The sequence below is a fragment of the Eublepharis macularius genome, chromosome 18 (assembly GCF_028583425.1).
Source record: "Eublepharis macularius isolate TG4126 chromosome 18, MPM_Emac_v1.0, whole genome shotgun sequence".
NCBI lineage: Eukaryota > Metazoa > Chordata > Lepidosauria > Squamata > Eublepharidae > Eublepharis > Eublepharis macularius.
Window position 1 is genome coordinate 2,708,111 of NC_072807.1, and position 15,594 is coordinate 2,723,704.

Genomic DNA, 15,594 nt, shown 5'->3' on the forward strand with positions numbered 1-15,594 from the left:
TTTTTTCGAGAGATCCTGACCTTGGCCACTGAACTCCTGAGCTTCCGGTCAGAAATGGAGACTTCTTCTAAAGGGAAGTCCTGCCAAAGAGAGTAGAGTGGGCTGCGATCACTACAGGAGGGAAGGACCCAGTTACGAGGAGCCCTGCCGGATCGGGCCGGTAGCCCCTCATCCAGCGGCTGGTTTCACACAGCAGTCGACCAGTTTCTGGGCCGAGGGCCTTCCACCACCCACAGTCCACCACCCACAGTCCCATCTCAAGTGGCTTATCTTGAAATGTTATTTGTAGAAGAGAAGTTAATTTGGCCTGGAGAATTCTCAAGCAAATTCTCCATGCTTGAATTTAGTTTCCAAAATTCAGTAGTATGCTCTACTAATTCGCTTTTTTAAAAAAAATAGATGCTATTGCACTGAAGGACTGTCAAGTTAAGATTTCAGTTTTGAAATAGTAAAGAGTCCAGTAGCACCTTTAAGACTAACCCACTTTATTGTAGCATAAACTTTATTGTAGCATAAAGCTAACAGTGCATCTGACCAAGAGAGCTGTGGTTCTCGAAAGCTTATGCTACAATAAAGTGGGTTAGTCTTAAAGGTGCTACTGGACTCTACTATTTTTGAAATGTATCCAGTTGTGAATGCTTTCAGCTATTGCCTGCCTGGACTCCTTTTCTCTTCCCAGGTCAGGATGATGCTGGAATAATCCGTTCCGCTTACCAGGGCCAAGCTCACATCATGCGTGGCCACCCCCAAACCCAGACCTGGAAGGAAAATCCTGTTTAATTGCCCTGGAGTCCAGCAGCTTGAGCCTGAAGGCAAATGCCACTCTGTTGACCAGACAATAGCAGGAGGCCAACCTTGTATTTCTAGTATTTCAAATACCATTATGACAATAGATCCAGAAGAGTTAGCCGTGTTAGTCTGTAGTAGCAAAATCAAAAAGAGTCCAGTAGCACCTTTAAGACTAACCAATTTTATTGTAGCATAAGCTTTCGAGAACCACGTTCTCTTCGTCAGATGCATGCATCTGACAAAGAGAACGTGGTTCTCGAAAGCTTATGCATGCACCTGACGAAGAGAACGTGGTTCTCGAAAGCTTATGCTACAATAAAATTGGTTAGTCTTAAAGGTGCTACTGGACTCTTTTTCATTATGACAATGGTATTTGCTTTGATCCAATCCAGAGGCTTCATATTGCCTGCCAATCAGAGAGGCTGATGTTCTATTCTCTGAAGAGGGGTGCAAGTACAATATTACCCATGGGAGACAATGACCTTGGGCCCCAGCTTTAGAACCTAAGGTGTTTAGTTCAAACCTGGGATCCCAGGCAGCTGCTCTCAACTTTTCTGCCAACCAAATAATATTTCATTGCTTAGGTTAAAAAAACAAAACAGCTTTTGAAAACATTGCAAAAAGGTTACTGCTAAGAAAATGCATTCAGATCATAACTGAAAACCTGAGCCTAGAACATGCCATTAACTTCAGAAGGGTAACTTATCTGAATGAAATTTTCTATGGCTTTTTGGAGACTGAGATTAACTAGGTCAGTTCTGACTATTGTTCTGATGGAGCTGGCATACCTGCAGATGCATTCTGCTCTCAGCTTCCATTTCACTATGCATTCTTTTAAGTTTTTATTTCCAGAGAAGAATGGTTTAATGGATTCATGTCTGACAGGCAAGTTATCCAGCCAGAATACTTAGCCCTTGTTCCCACCAAATGGCACCATTCTTAATGGTGCTTTCTCCATCTTAACAGTCAAAGACGAAGGAAACATGCGCACACACGAGCAGCAGGGCAAGGAGAGAAAATGACTGGATCTTCCTCATCTGAAAGTACTTCTGGGGGACCTGGTTATTCCTGAATCTGCTCATTCACAAGTAAATTAGTTTACATAAAAACATAGTATGTGAGCAAAGAGCGACAAAGCCCTCACCTTACTGTGAAACATTTTCTCCAAGCAAGTATGCCTGCTCCTCATAACATAACGGAGTAAGTGTAAGTTAGGCAGAGGCTGGAAGAAAAAGGCAAAAATGAATGATAACACCGTGGAATTCATGTATGTCCATAGAACTTACGTATCTCCTCTTGCCGCTGTTTCTGGTTGCCCACATTAGGAAAGCTAGAATGGTATAGCAGAGTACTGAAGTAAGAGATACAGGATCAAAGCCCTGCTGAGCCCTGAAGTTTGCTGGGTGGCCTTGGATCAGTCCCTCTTAGCCCAATCTATCTTGCAAGGATGTTGTGAGGCTAAAATAGAGGGGGGGTGAATGCATGTTGCTCTGAGATTGGAGGAAGGTTGGGGTCAAATGTGAACCATAAATAGAACCCCTGCAATGGGAAAGAGTAGAATTTTAAAAAAAACCCACCATGTGCCAACACAAGGGAGAATATTAATGGCCTATAAAATAATGAAGTTTTCTCATGTCTTGTTTGGGGAAGATCCCATGGGTGAGGGCTATAATCATTGCAGATTTAATTCCAATTGCGGGGGAGGAGAGTTAAAACCAGAAATACATTGTGGATTTCATTGCCTCTAGAATGGAGAGCTTTCTTTTATCTATCTGAAATTTAAGAGGAAGACTCCCTTGGGTAAAGGGTACAATCTCAGGGAATTTCATCTCAGTAGGGAGGGAATGTGTTTCCCACTGAAACAAAATGGAAATTGCCATCAAAGACGATTTAATGTCCCGTAGTTTTAACACTGATTTTTTTTTAAAAAATGCAAACCCTCAATATTTTGTAACTCAAAGAGCCCATGAAAAGAAGAGTAACCTTGAATACAGGAGATGGAAGGCCTGCAGCTTCTCTGGCGAATGGTACCACTTTCCAAAAATGTCACATTAGAGCATTATGGAATGTTGAAGAGCCCGCCTGGCAAATCCACTTGATCCGATCTGTCATACCCAGCATGGAGATCAGTTGGATTGGCTGTAGGCGGTTTGTAGAGCCCAACGTTAGTAAGACTGGATTGACTTGGTCATGTCCTATTCTAGCTGGACTTGAAATCCAGAACCAGCTAGAATTCTAAGCTGAAATGGCCTACCAGAGTTGCAGAGGAGTTCTGGGGCAGATGTGGGGGAGGGCAGAGTCCACTTGGAAGCCAAGGTCTGGAACTGGGGAAGCAAACCAGCTATAATGACAAGGACTAGAGAACAGGAACACGGGTTGCCACTAAGGAATCAGTCCCCCAGCAACAACCAGCACAGAGGAGAACTAGAGCAGCCCCAAAGACAGCTGAGGTCAGGAAGTGTATCCAAGGAGTAGACAGTGGGGGTGGGGGGGGGAGGCACTCTGAATTCAAAGCTAGGCAGCCTCTTGCTCAGATATAGAGTTGCCATGGCTTGTGAAATCCTTGGAGATCTGGAGGTGGTACTTTAGGGTGTTGTTTGGGGAGTAGAGGGAGCTCAACAGGGACGCAATGGCACTCCAGTTTCCCCTATGCTGCCATTTCCTCCAGGGGAACTGTGTTCTGAACATGAGTTGTGCTTTTGGGGAAACTCCAGGATCCACCCTGAGGTGTAATCTTGCTCAGGAAAAAACAAAACCGGGTCTGAACATATTTATACTCCGGATTGGTCAGAAAGAGCAGATGGGGTGCTTTGCGTAAGGTGTTTGGCTGGAGCCAAGAGTCTGGTAGAGTGACACTCCTGAGTGTGATTTCTCGATCCTGGGCAGCGTCCCCACCAACAAGCAGGCTTAGGGGCAGAGGCTACAATCCTAAAAACCCTTTCCTGAGAGTAAGCCTCTCTTAACAGACCTGAATCAAATTCTGTGCATATTTTTTTAGCCAAGCAAACTAAAAGAGGGTGGCTTTCTTTTTCCATTTTTAGTCTATGCTAGTCACAGTCAATATGCTAGCAACAAACTCATGACGAACCGTATAAAGTACAAAAATACAAAGGCAATAGAGTATAAAGTCCCCATGGCCTATTCTTCCACTCTTTCAGTGCCAAGTACTATGTGAACAATTACGAAGGATATATTTAATGTAGGCAGACAGTGTTTTAACCTCTCGAACAAATGTACTTCCAGGCACTGTCTGCAATTTTGCCACTTAGATCTCCCTTCTTTCTCAGGATATTTATACTGATCCAGCACCAGAAATTTCAGTGCAGAAGCAGCTTCCCCAAGGGGGGGTGGGTGGGAGGCAGCATCTTGAGTCTAGTGTGCGTGTAAATGCAAGCATGTGGACATTAAAGGACCATGCAGTGCACGGCATTCGATTTCACATACAGCCACTAGGGAAATGCTGCTTCTAAGTACATTAAAATATAATAGGATAATTATGGACTTTTTATAGTACACCTTTTAACTTTTAACAAAGGAACCTTTACAATGTTAAAATCACACCACCAAACAGGTTAGTTTCAGGTGGGTAGCCACAATGGTCTGTCAAAGAGAAAGGTTTGATTCCAGTAGCACTTAAAAAAGCTAACCAAAAATTCAGAGTATAAGCTTTGGTGAGTCAAAACTTTCTTCCTCACATACACATACGAACGAAGATCCTCAACAGCCTCAATGAGGTTGTGAGGACAGTTTCAGTGAAAATGGAGGTTGTCACTGTTGGCTTTTTCTTGGTAGTCTAAATATGGGATGCGGGTGTATCGTATCCCTTCTGTTAACTTCATCCAAATAATTAATGTGGCTGAATGTGTTCCAACAGTAAGCAGAGAAGAACTTCTGAAAAATGTAATAATGGAGACTGAGAGCACATGGGTGTGGTGTTGCTCGGGTTGCCAGCTCCAGGTTGGGAGATTCCTGGATATTTGGCGGGGGTGAAGGCAGGGGGTTGGGGAAGGGAGAGATCTCAGCTGGGTATAATGCCATACAGCTTGCCTTCCAAAGCTGCCATTTTCTTCAGGGGAACCAATCTCTGTCACCTGGAGATCAGTTGTAATTCTGGGAGATTTCCAGTCACCACCTGGATGTTGCCAGCCCCACTTTACCACTTATCTTGGTGGTGAGAATAGGGGTGTTCTAAATCCTGAAGAGAGTCCCAGTTTTCATCTGTGCCATTTTCAGGAGGAATATACTGGTTTCCGTGCAATTTAAACACTGGATTTTAGAATATCAAAATAGTAAAGAGTCCAGAAGCACCTTTAAGACTAACCCACTTTATTGGAACATAAGCTTTCCAGAACCACAGCTGTCCTGGTCAGATGCATCTGACCAAGAGAGCTGTGGTTCTGGAAAGCTTATGCTACAATAAAGTGGGTTAGTCTTAAAGGTGCTTCTGGACTCTTTACTATTTTGCTACTACAGACGAGCACGGATAACTCCTCCGGATCTTAAATATCAAAGTATCAGTGTAGATCCCACTGTTGGTATGATCCAATGAGTGACATTGTCAGTATTAGAACTGCAATATGTCTGTCTGTGTGCTCCAAATTCTGCTTTCCCAGAGACACACGGCTTCACGCAGAGTCCAGTGGGTGAGCGAATAATGTTGCCCAGTGGGCATGTTATTGTTTGCCGGGATTAAAAAACAACAGCCAAGGAGCATTCTGGGAAGTGTAGTTCAGATAGCGCTGCCTAGAACTCCATTTTATTTTGTGTCTCACTTTCCCTTCAAAATGTGATCCCTTCAACAGGTAAAGGCAACAGAGGTTGTTCTCGGTGTTTGGATGTGGGCCTCCCACTAGAGGGCAGAAGCGTGTAAGGACTAGGCTCAAACTTGACATAATAAAGAAAAAAGGTGAAAGAGTTAATAAAGGGTTTGCTTTGCAATTTGCAAACCTGAGGGGGCGAAGGGGGGATGTTGTCCTAGACTGGATTCCTAGCACTGCTGGGCCCGAGCTGAGGGCCGAACCTGAAGCGCGTCAGCGGATGGCTGGAAGGCTGAGAGGCAGCAGCAGTGACGAAGGACGGAGCTGTGGGTGAGCTTCGGTGGCCAAGGCTTGCATGTTTTTGAGAAACGTTTTCTCGTTGCTGTTGTCTTACTATTTTTGAGAACCCTTCTGCATGCAATTGTCTTTTCAGCAGAGATTCTAGCAGACAGCACGAGCTGAGAGCAGAGTGGGTGGAGAATCGTTTCCCTTCCCGGGAGGTCTGCTCATCTCTCTCTCTCTTTCTTTCGCTGCCCCAAACAGGTTTTACGCAATACAAGTTTTAACAATGCCGAGCCTGCAAAACCTGTTTGATTAGAGGGGGCGACCCAACAGATGAAGACAGACAAAAGCAAATACTTCTTTACTCAAGGAGTCAATAAATGGTGGGATTCTCTGCCAGTGGACGTAGCAGTGGCCACGAGCATAGATGTCTTTAAACGGGGCTTAGACAGATTCATGGAGGGGAGGCCCATCGACGACCGCTAGCCTTGGTGACTAAGGGAGCCTCCGTACTTCGAGGCAGTCAGCCTCTGAATCCCAGGGTGAGGAGGCAGAAGCAGAGGAGGGCCTCGGCCTCCGTGCCCGTTGGCCCTCCGAGCAACTGGTCAGCCGCCAGGACACAGGAGGCTGGACTGCACAGGCCGCTGCTCTGACCCAGCAGGGCTCTCCTTAGGTTCTCAGGGCAGGTCTGAACCGGTGAAGCTGCCTCCAAGTCCGACCGACCGTTGGGCCGTCCAGCTGCACAGGGTCTTGTTAAGCCTTGCAGGCACTTTGGGGATTTGGAGAAAGGGGGATGGGCGCCACCACCAAACGGCTGCCATCAGTGCCACTCCTAGGATTGCCAGCTCCAGGTAGGGAAATTCCTGGAGATTGTGGGGGAGGGTGGGATTTGGGGCAGGACCCCCTCTGGGTATAATGCCATAGATCCCACCTTCCAAGGCAGCTATTTTCTCCAGGGGAACTGATCTCTGTTGCCTGGCAATCGGTTGCAATTCCAGGAGATCGCCAGGCACCACCTGGAGACTGGCAGCCCTAGTCCCATCCCAGCCTACAGGCTACCAGCCCTGGTTCAGAGCTTTAGTAGTCCGTCAGCAGGTAGAGAGCACGACCCATGATCCACATTACGGACCCCTGCTGGCAGAAGAAATATCCTGGGCAGAGAAAGGTCCTTCTCAGCCCCTGCTGTCAGATCCAGGGCTCATTTCGAGGGGGAACGCGCAGGAACGCAGTTCCGGTAGTTCCCCAAAGAGGTCACATGTAGGTGGCCCCACCCACCTGACTCTCGGCCATTTGGGGCCTGTTTCAGCCTGGATTAGGGCCAAAATGGCCTGGATCAGGCTCCTGACGGGTGGTGGATCACTCTCCTACTCAGCAGTGTCCTGATCCTGACCATTTGGGGCCCAATTTCGGCCTTGAATGGCCAGGATTGGGTCCAAAACAGCCAGGATAGGTGATGTCAGGGTGTGTGGCATATGCTAATGAGTTATGCTAATGTCCTCCAGCTCTTTTTCTACGAAATGACCCCTGGTCAGATCCTTTCATTGGAGATGCCACGGGCCTTCCACGTGCCAAACAGATACTCTACAACTGAGCTATGGGCCTTCTATATGAGTGGCAGTCCTTTCAAAATACCTCCAGTGCTCTGGAAAGACTCGTGTCTGTTGCTAGCCCAGTGGTCCCCATGTTGTTGAGGTTGTGGGCACCTTTGGAGTTTTGACACCATGTGGATGGTGCAACCACAAAACGGATGCCGCAGGAGGCAAAGTCAATCACAAAATGTTAGGCAGTTAGGTTATACATAACTCTTAACAGAAGCTGTTCAATGTTCAAGCAGAATCTCTGTTTAATAACATGCCTTTTAAATGAACAGATTGTTTTAAAATATTTTCCTGCATACACACAGCTTACCTTCAGTCACACAGTGAAGATCCTTGTGCTGATGGCAGCTGCTGCCAAAGCAACAGGATCTGCACAGTCAGACCTCCAATGGCCGATCAGAAGCCTTGCCAGGCAAAAGCTCCACCTGGCCATGGCTGCTGTTTAAAAACACTTGGCGGGCACCAGGAGAGGTGTCAGAGGGCACCGTGGTGCCCATCGGCATCACATTGGGGACACCTGCGCTGGTCAGTCTGGGACACCGTTCAGAGTTAAGGCTGGAAACACACTTCAAATTATTAGTTTAGTTGAGGGCAGTTTGAAAGAGGGATGGCAGCTCTTGATGAATCTCTTGAATTGTTTGCAAAACCTGTTTGACCACAGACGAGACAAGAGATATATTTGTGTATAACACAGTCATCGATATGTCTTTCAAGCCTCTTTCAGGTCTCTTAAAATCTCCATTCTGTTTCTAGTCTACCATTGGGGAGCCAAATCCTGTACATATATGAGAGGCTTACTTTCAAGTAATCATACATAGGATTGCACACATATTGTGGTCATGGATTCATAGGCAAGAGCCTGCAGCATCAAATGCATGTATACTTACTAGTGGATGCTTTATGTTTTATATTTTTAGTGTGAACAGGGGCAGGGGTAATATTTATCAGTGTTCATTGTTGATTGTCAAAACTGATGTTACCAGGTTCCGATACATGGGTTTTCAAGATCCAATAATAATAACAACATTCGATTTATACGCCACCCGTCAAGACAACTTAATGCCAACTCAAAGCAGTATACAAACTGTGTTAATATTACCCCCACAACAAAACACCCTGTGAGGTGGGTGGGGCTGAGAGAGCTAGAAGCTGTGACTGACCCAAGGTCACCCAGCTGGCTTCAAGCGGAGGAGTGGGGAAGCAAACACGGTTCTCCAGACGAGTCCCGCCGCTCTTAACCGCTACACCAAACTGGCTCTCATTCATATAGGCACCATCAACCTTCTATAGTGGACCATTCTTCCATCTTTCTGAACTTGTTCTCTCTTGACATCAAGAAGTCCAGCGTGGGACAACTTGCACATGGAAGCTCAGAAAATAATGCACTCCCTTGCAATGACAAGACTGGCACACAATGTCAGTCCTTGGCAGGTAGATCCCCAAGCTCTCCACAGCAAACACGCAGGTGTATTGGGTTGAAGTAACTTTATTAGAGATCCATCAAGTTCAAGGTGCTCAGACAACTGGATTGGCAGAAGTGATGTGAATGGGGTTGGGTTTTAGTTGTAAGGAAGATTCCCGCCCTCAGGACAGGGACCGTTAAAGTTTGGGCGCGAAGGAGTTGGGGGTGTGTGAAGAGGAGAAGCTAGGTTTAGGCTAGACAGAGCAAAGAGCAAAATCATCTCAGTTCCCAAGAAGGATACATTTCGAGCCGCTGGCAATCAAGGACACTTGCTTGAGGGGGCAGGGAAAGAGAAAGTAAATACTTGCAAGATAACCTACTGGCTTAACATCAATAAGGAACTTCTCATGGCCTCAGAGGACCACTACATAACATAGAATTCATTCATGGCAGATATGCAGACAGGCATATATGACACACAAGCTGTTTGGCTTGTGCTTCCCATCAGCTTTTTTGGCCCACTGTTCATTATCCTGGCCTTAGCTAAGTTATAATGCTTGTTCCCCTCTTCCTTTCACATGGTTCTGATGTCACATAACTTCCTGTACTCTACTTGCAGATAAATGGGTCCCATGCTACGTCAGGAAAGGTTGAAGTCTATTGAGTTCCGTATCCAGTATCTAATTCTGAACTGGGACCGTGGCATGCCAATCATTAAACTGCACACGGGGGTCAGGTACAGAGTGGGCAGTAAGCCTCCAGGCTGGCACAAAAATCCAAAAAATAAAAAAAAATTATGTGCAGAGAACCTGAAATCTCATGATGCTCGAGTCTGTAGTGAGATCCCAGCTGCCATTTTGAGGATAAGACTAGTCCATGGCAGCAGCATTGCTGGGGGAGGGAGCAGGGCTGCCCCTATCCCTGTGCCCAGTGGGTGGGAAAAGCAGGGACTCTTGTGCCTCCATGCAAGCCATTCAGGTAGAGGAAGTGGTGCTGCAGGCAGGGAGGATCAGGGGCTGCCGCCGCTGTGTAAACTACACAGAGATGGCCACAGTGCTGATGGGAGAGCTGACTTGCAAGGGGGGAGCCCTCCCCCTGTGAGTCTGATGGGTCCCTCACTTGTTGTTTTTAATAGCAGCAGAGCAGATGCTTCTGGAAGCTAACCATCAGAACAGGGAGGTGCTGGTATAGCCTGCCAAGGGCATACTGCTTCTTATCTTGGACGACACTGAGGAGTCATCACTAATAGCCATCAACAGGGCCAGGGCTTTTTTTCTGGGGAAAAAGGTGGTGGAACTCAGTGGGTTGCCGGCACAGGGGGCAACTCCTGGCGGGAGGTGGTGCCCCTGGTACCACACGCTCCCAGGACTAGTAAGTGACATCCACTAGTAAGTGATGTCACTTTGGGTCAGCTGGAACAAGGGGGGAGTTTTTAAAAGTTTAAATCGCCCTTGGTGAAAATGGTCACATGGCCGGTGGCCCCGCCCCCTGATCTCCAGACAGAGGGGAGTTTAGATTGCCCTCCCCTCAGCTCAGCAGCGCGGAGGGCAATCTCAACTCCCCTCTGTCTGGAGATCAGGGGGCGGGGCCACCAGCCATGTGACCATTTTCAAGAGGTGCCGGAACTCCATTCCACCGCGTTCCTGCTGAAAAAAAGCCCTAGACAGGGCTATCTTTCATGAATTGTCTGATCCATGTTGAAACCATCTAACTTAAAGCCATCACCATATGCTGTGGCGGGGAGTCTTCATAAATTCACTAAAGACTGTGTGGAGAAATACTTCATTTTATCTATCCTGAATCTACCATCAATCCTTTTAATTGGGTAATCCTAAATGCCATTATTAAGAGAGAGGGAAAAACAATTATGGCTGTCTGTGCACTCCATATTTATAATTATATAAATATAACTTGTAGACCTGCAGGGAATTTGCAGAGGGGACAATGTGGAAATCACCCGAATCTCCCACGCACTCTCCAGAATTCTTTAGGTTCCCATGGGCTTTAGTTGATTAATTTCCCCTTCTTCTTTTTCCCTTTAAGCAGCTCTCACCTGCTGTCAACATTCTGCACTCTGGAAACATGTTCAGTTCTCATCAGGATTTGGTTTTTTCCTCCTTTTCATTAATGCGTTAATGTACATATTTTTTCTGCAGACTTGGTAAGTCCCCTAAGCACGTAGAAGTCCCTGTTTTGTCTGTAGCTGTACCAGTTTTGCTGCTTTCATTATCACAACAGGGGCCATTCACTGTTCTACCATTATACATAATGACGGGTTGAGGACCTGCCAAGAATCATGGGGAGGGGAAGATCAGTTGGAAAAATCCTACCCCCTTCCCTCAAAATCTCCCCTTCCAAGATGTTGTTCTCTCAGGAGCTAGTTGCTCCTCCACTCTTCCCACTCCCTTTGACTCTCATAAGATCTCAACATTCCTTCCCGCTGGGGTATATTTAGTCCTCATCAAACTGGTTGTTGGGGGTGGGGGTGGGTAATTGATGAAGTCATGTTTTTTCTACCTACCTGAGAGACCTCTGCCTTCTTTGTGGGATGTTCATCATCTGCTGTCTGTTTAGTATTAGATACAGATTCCTCACTGCTGACATCTTTTTTCTTAATCCCGTCCTTAAAGACTGCCATGCCGCTATCAAATTGCTGAAAAAGGGACATGCCAATAGCTATACCTGCCTAACATGAGCAGTATACCAACAATGCAACCTCTATTTGCAGTTGCAGACACAAGCACAGACCCAAACATATAAAAGATCAGGGTTTTTAAAAGGTCTTGTGGGCTTTGCAAGGGTTACTCCATAGAGACAATGGAGTTCAGCACAGTGGAGGTAGGCTGTACAGCGGGTGCTGGCACATGTGTCTTTGTAAGGCTTGTTACTTGGACATGCCCACTTGGAAGTGTGCCAGGACGTGCCCATGTCAGTGATGAGGCAATAACAAAGTGAACTGAGCCCCTTCTCATTGGCAGAGTGATTTTGAAGGGCCGTCCTGTGAGCTGAGAAAATAATGGCTTTCCTAGACCATCTGTCCATTTAAAGGTTCCTCTTCACACTGTATGTTTGAGATTTGCTAATGCTGGCTTCTTATGTTGGACTCAGTTAAGTGAAGCAGGATGGAGCAGCCCGGTTGTACGGGTTGTAAATGTGGCCATGCCACTGATGCTGTGTTCAGGTGTGTGCTCACATTGCTGAGTTACTTAGAAGGTAGAATCTGGTAGGATGATCTGCTGCACAAGCCCCATTGAAATGCACGGGACCTGTGCAGGAGCACTCCCGTTTATTTCCATGGTGCTTGATTGAGTAGGACAAACTGCTGCTGAATTGTAGTCAGAATTTTGTTTGGTTTTTGTCAGAAAAGAAATTCCTTAGCAAATCTGCTGCTCTCAGGGTGTGCTTGGATTAATCAGTGTATTCAGAACAAATTATAATGTCTATCAGACTGACGTCCTAATAGTGAAGCTGTGCCCCTGTTTACTTACTTGCAACACTGTGGAAATGCTGCTGCAGATCCACAAGATAAAGCATTGTGAAAGACTTCGCGCATTCCTCCTTGTTATTACTTGGCTACAGGGCTTTTTTTCTGGGAAAAGAGGTGGTGGGTTGCCAGCACAGGGAGGTGGTGCCCCTGGTATCATGTGCACATGCGCAAAGTGCGCGCACGCTTCCGGGACTGCGCAATGACGTCACTTTGGGTCAGCTGGAACAAGGGGGGAGTTTTTTAAAGTTTAAATTACCCTTGGCAAAAATGGTCACATGGCCGGTGGCCCTGCTCCCTGATATCTAGACAGAGGGGAGTTTAGATTTTTCCTCTGCACCAATGGCCATGTGACCATTTTCAAGAGGTGCTGGTACTCCGTTCCACCACGTTCCAACAGAAAAAAAGCCCTGCTTAGCTATATATTTTGGAGAGCGTGGTGTAGTGGTTAGAGTGTCAGACCAGGATCTGGGAGACTGCACTTTGAATCCCTGCTCTGCCATGGATGCTCGCTAGATGACCTTGGTCCAGCCATGCTCAGCCTAACCTGCCTCTCAAGGGTGTTCTTGGGAGGACAGAATGACATTTATTTTTATTTATGTCATTTAAGCTGCTTTGGGTCCCCATTGGGAAGAAAAGCAGAGGTATAAGTATCAAAATAAATACTTGCAGATCCCATTATTTATTGAAAACATGAGACATGATCAGACAGTTTGGAACATCCCAACTCATAAGTATGTAAACGTTCCAAGACAGGCATGGTCAAAATAATATCACTGCATACAGGAAGGTCTGCTCTGGTGTAATAGCCTTAGAAACCATGCTCTCTTGCTCAGTGGCTCAGCCAAAACAATGCAGGCTCATTTATGGGTAATTTAGGGCAGCTAAGGATGCAGGCCATAAAAACGTGCTGGAGTGGGGGATAAGGGTCTGACTATGCTCCTGGGTGGGCCCTGGATCCCATCAAGTTGATATGTACAGGGAGTTCCCGGTTGAAACTTAGATTCTCAGGTGTGTGAGACCCGAGTAAGAGGAGGACTGTGCTGCATGCAGTCTTCTCCCGGCCTGTTGTTTTCCAGACCACTGCTCAGCGGAGGGCATCTGCTTGGAATGGAGAAGGCTCCAGGTTCAATCCCAGGCACCTCCGTTTTAAAAGGATCAGACAGTCGGTGATGTGAAAGACTCCAGCCTGAGATCCTGCAGAGCCACTGCCAGTCAGAGTAGACAGTACTGGGGAGTTGCTATTAATATTTCTCACTGAGAAAACTTGTAAGTACTGGTGAGCTACCTGTGGCCACACGGGCTACATGTAGCCATCCCCAGGGAGGAGGGCAAACAGCTGCTCCCTGGGCTATTTCAGATTCGGACAGTGGTGCCAGGGAAGGCTTATGGACCCACTTCCAATGCACTGCAGCCCCAATCCAAATGGAATCCCCACAGAGAATCAAAGGCGCTGGACAGGGCCAGAGTATTGACCCTGGAACAGCTGCGTCCTTAGTTCTCTAGTATTTTTTTCTCACAGCAGGGAAACTGAGACTGTAAAAGGGTGCTCTTAGAACTGTTGGAAGTGAAGGACTTTACGCTATCCCTTAGCCTCAGACTCAAGGGGGAGTGTAGAGAGCCAGGAAGAGAGAGAGGCCAGGACCTGTGCATCCTTCCTTTGTACCGCTCTGCTGCTTCCATGGAGCAGGGGAGGGGAGGGGAGCACTTTGCTCCTTAAAAGACCTGCAGAGAAGACAGGTGGTTTGTGTTCCCAGCAAGATGCGATTCTAGAAAGGAACGTCTCTTTTTCTCTGTTCAAGGTTTTGAAAAGCAGCCTGGAAAGCTGTTTCCAGAGGGCAAGAGATCGGGGTGAAAGTTGGTCATTCTCTGGTGGTCCTAGGAGTGGAGCAGTCCTTACTTTTGGGATGTAACTCCTCCTCTCTGAAGGCAGGGTCAGTCAGCTGATTTTGATCCTGGAGGGGAGGGGCTTGTCCCTGGAATCACCAGTCTTTCTGGCCCTGCCATCCGAGCAGGACGTCTTCAGCAACGCTCTGCAGAGCGCAGCGATCCCAGTGAAGAAGAAACTGCCAGAGATGAGCTGGGCATGGCAGCGTGCGCCTGTAATCCCAGTACTCAGGGAGGCCAAGGCCACCAGCAGTGGGGAGCTTGCAGGGTAAAGGAAAGGCCATACTGCCTACCCCACCCACGTTTCGCTCGGAGTGACGTCGAGCATTAGAGCCGACGGACCTAGGTTGCTCCTAGGTTCCACAGCCACAACCGCAAAACTCCACCGAGGTTCCCCACCTTCGGGTTGGAAGGAACCCTCCCCGCTCAGACGGCCAGAGGGTGCAGTGTTTGAGTCTGCAGTAGCCTGTTGTAGAGACCGATATTATCGGGAACTCCCTCAGCTTGGAAGGAGCAGCCTCCAGCAGCAGCAGAGGACCTGCTCCAAGCCCGGCAGCCCCGACTGAACCGCGGTAAGACTGATCCTGTGGGTAACGGGGGCAGCGAAAGGAAGGAGGGAGGAGAAAAGAGTGACAGAAGCCTCAGAGCCAGCTCGCCCTAAATAAAAGGGAGCCCTCCTTTCAGCTGGGACTTGGGATGTACGTTTTCACTTTCATTTCTCCTTTTGGCGGGAAAATGTCCGTTGTCAGAATGTCAGCAAAGGCAGGCCTAGCCACCTCACAGGCCTCAAAGAGCGTAAGCCTGCGGCCTAGACTTTCCAAACTCCCAGGCCTCAGCCAACTCCTGGCCGTCTCAAGAGACTAGTGAAAGGGAGAAGGTCTGGGGTTTGCATCAACCAGGCAAGGAAGCCTGAAATGAGTTGCTGTAATGTTGTGGTTAAGTGCTGGCATGGGCCTCTCAACAGGCCCGTGAAAGAGAAATGCCTAGGGGCCTGGATGGCAGAATGTCAGGAAAGGCAGGCCTAGCCACCTCCCAGGCCTCTAAAAGTGCAGGCCTGCGGCCTAGACTTTCCAAACTGCCAGGCTTCAGCCTCTTCTAGGCCTCTCAATAGGCCAGTGAAAGAGAAAAAGCCCAAGGGCCTGGACCCATCAGGCAAGAATGCCTGGAAAATTTTCTGCTGGTGGTAGGTCAGCAAAGGCAGGCCTAGCCTCCTTCCAGGCCTCAGAGAGTGCAAGCCTGCGGCCTAAACTTGCCCAATTCCCAGGCCTCAGCCTACTCCTGGGCGTCTCAAGAGACTAGTGAAAGGGAGAAGGTCTGGGGTTTGCATCCACCAGGCAAGGAAGCCTGGAATGAGTTGCTGTAATGTTGTGGTTAAGTGCTGGGCCATGAATCATT

At 47.6% G+C, this 15,594-nt stretch overlaps 1 protein-coding gene across 1 annotated transcript in view; it reads left to right on the top strand.

Annotated features, from left to right (window-relative positions):
* The first annotated feature begins 5,832 nt into the window (after positions 1-5,832).
* ATN1 (atrophin 1) overlaps positions 5,833-15,594 on the top strand; it is a 63,233-nt gene continuing 53,471 nt past the window's right edge. The window contains exon 1 of the mRNA XM_055002417.1: positions 5,833-5,876. The gene's annotated coding sequence lies outside the window, so the exon portion shown is untranslated. The remainder of the gene's footprint in view (positions 5,877-15,594) is intronic.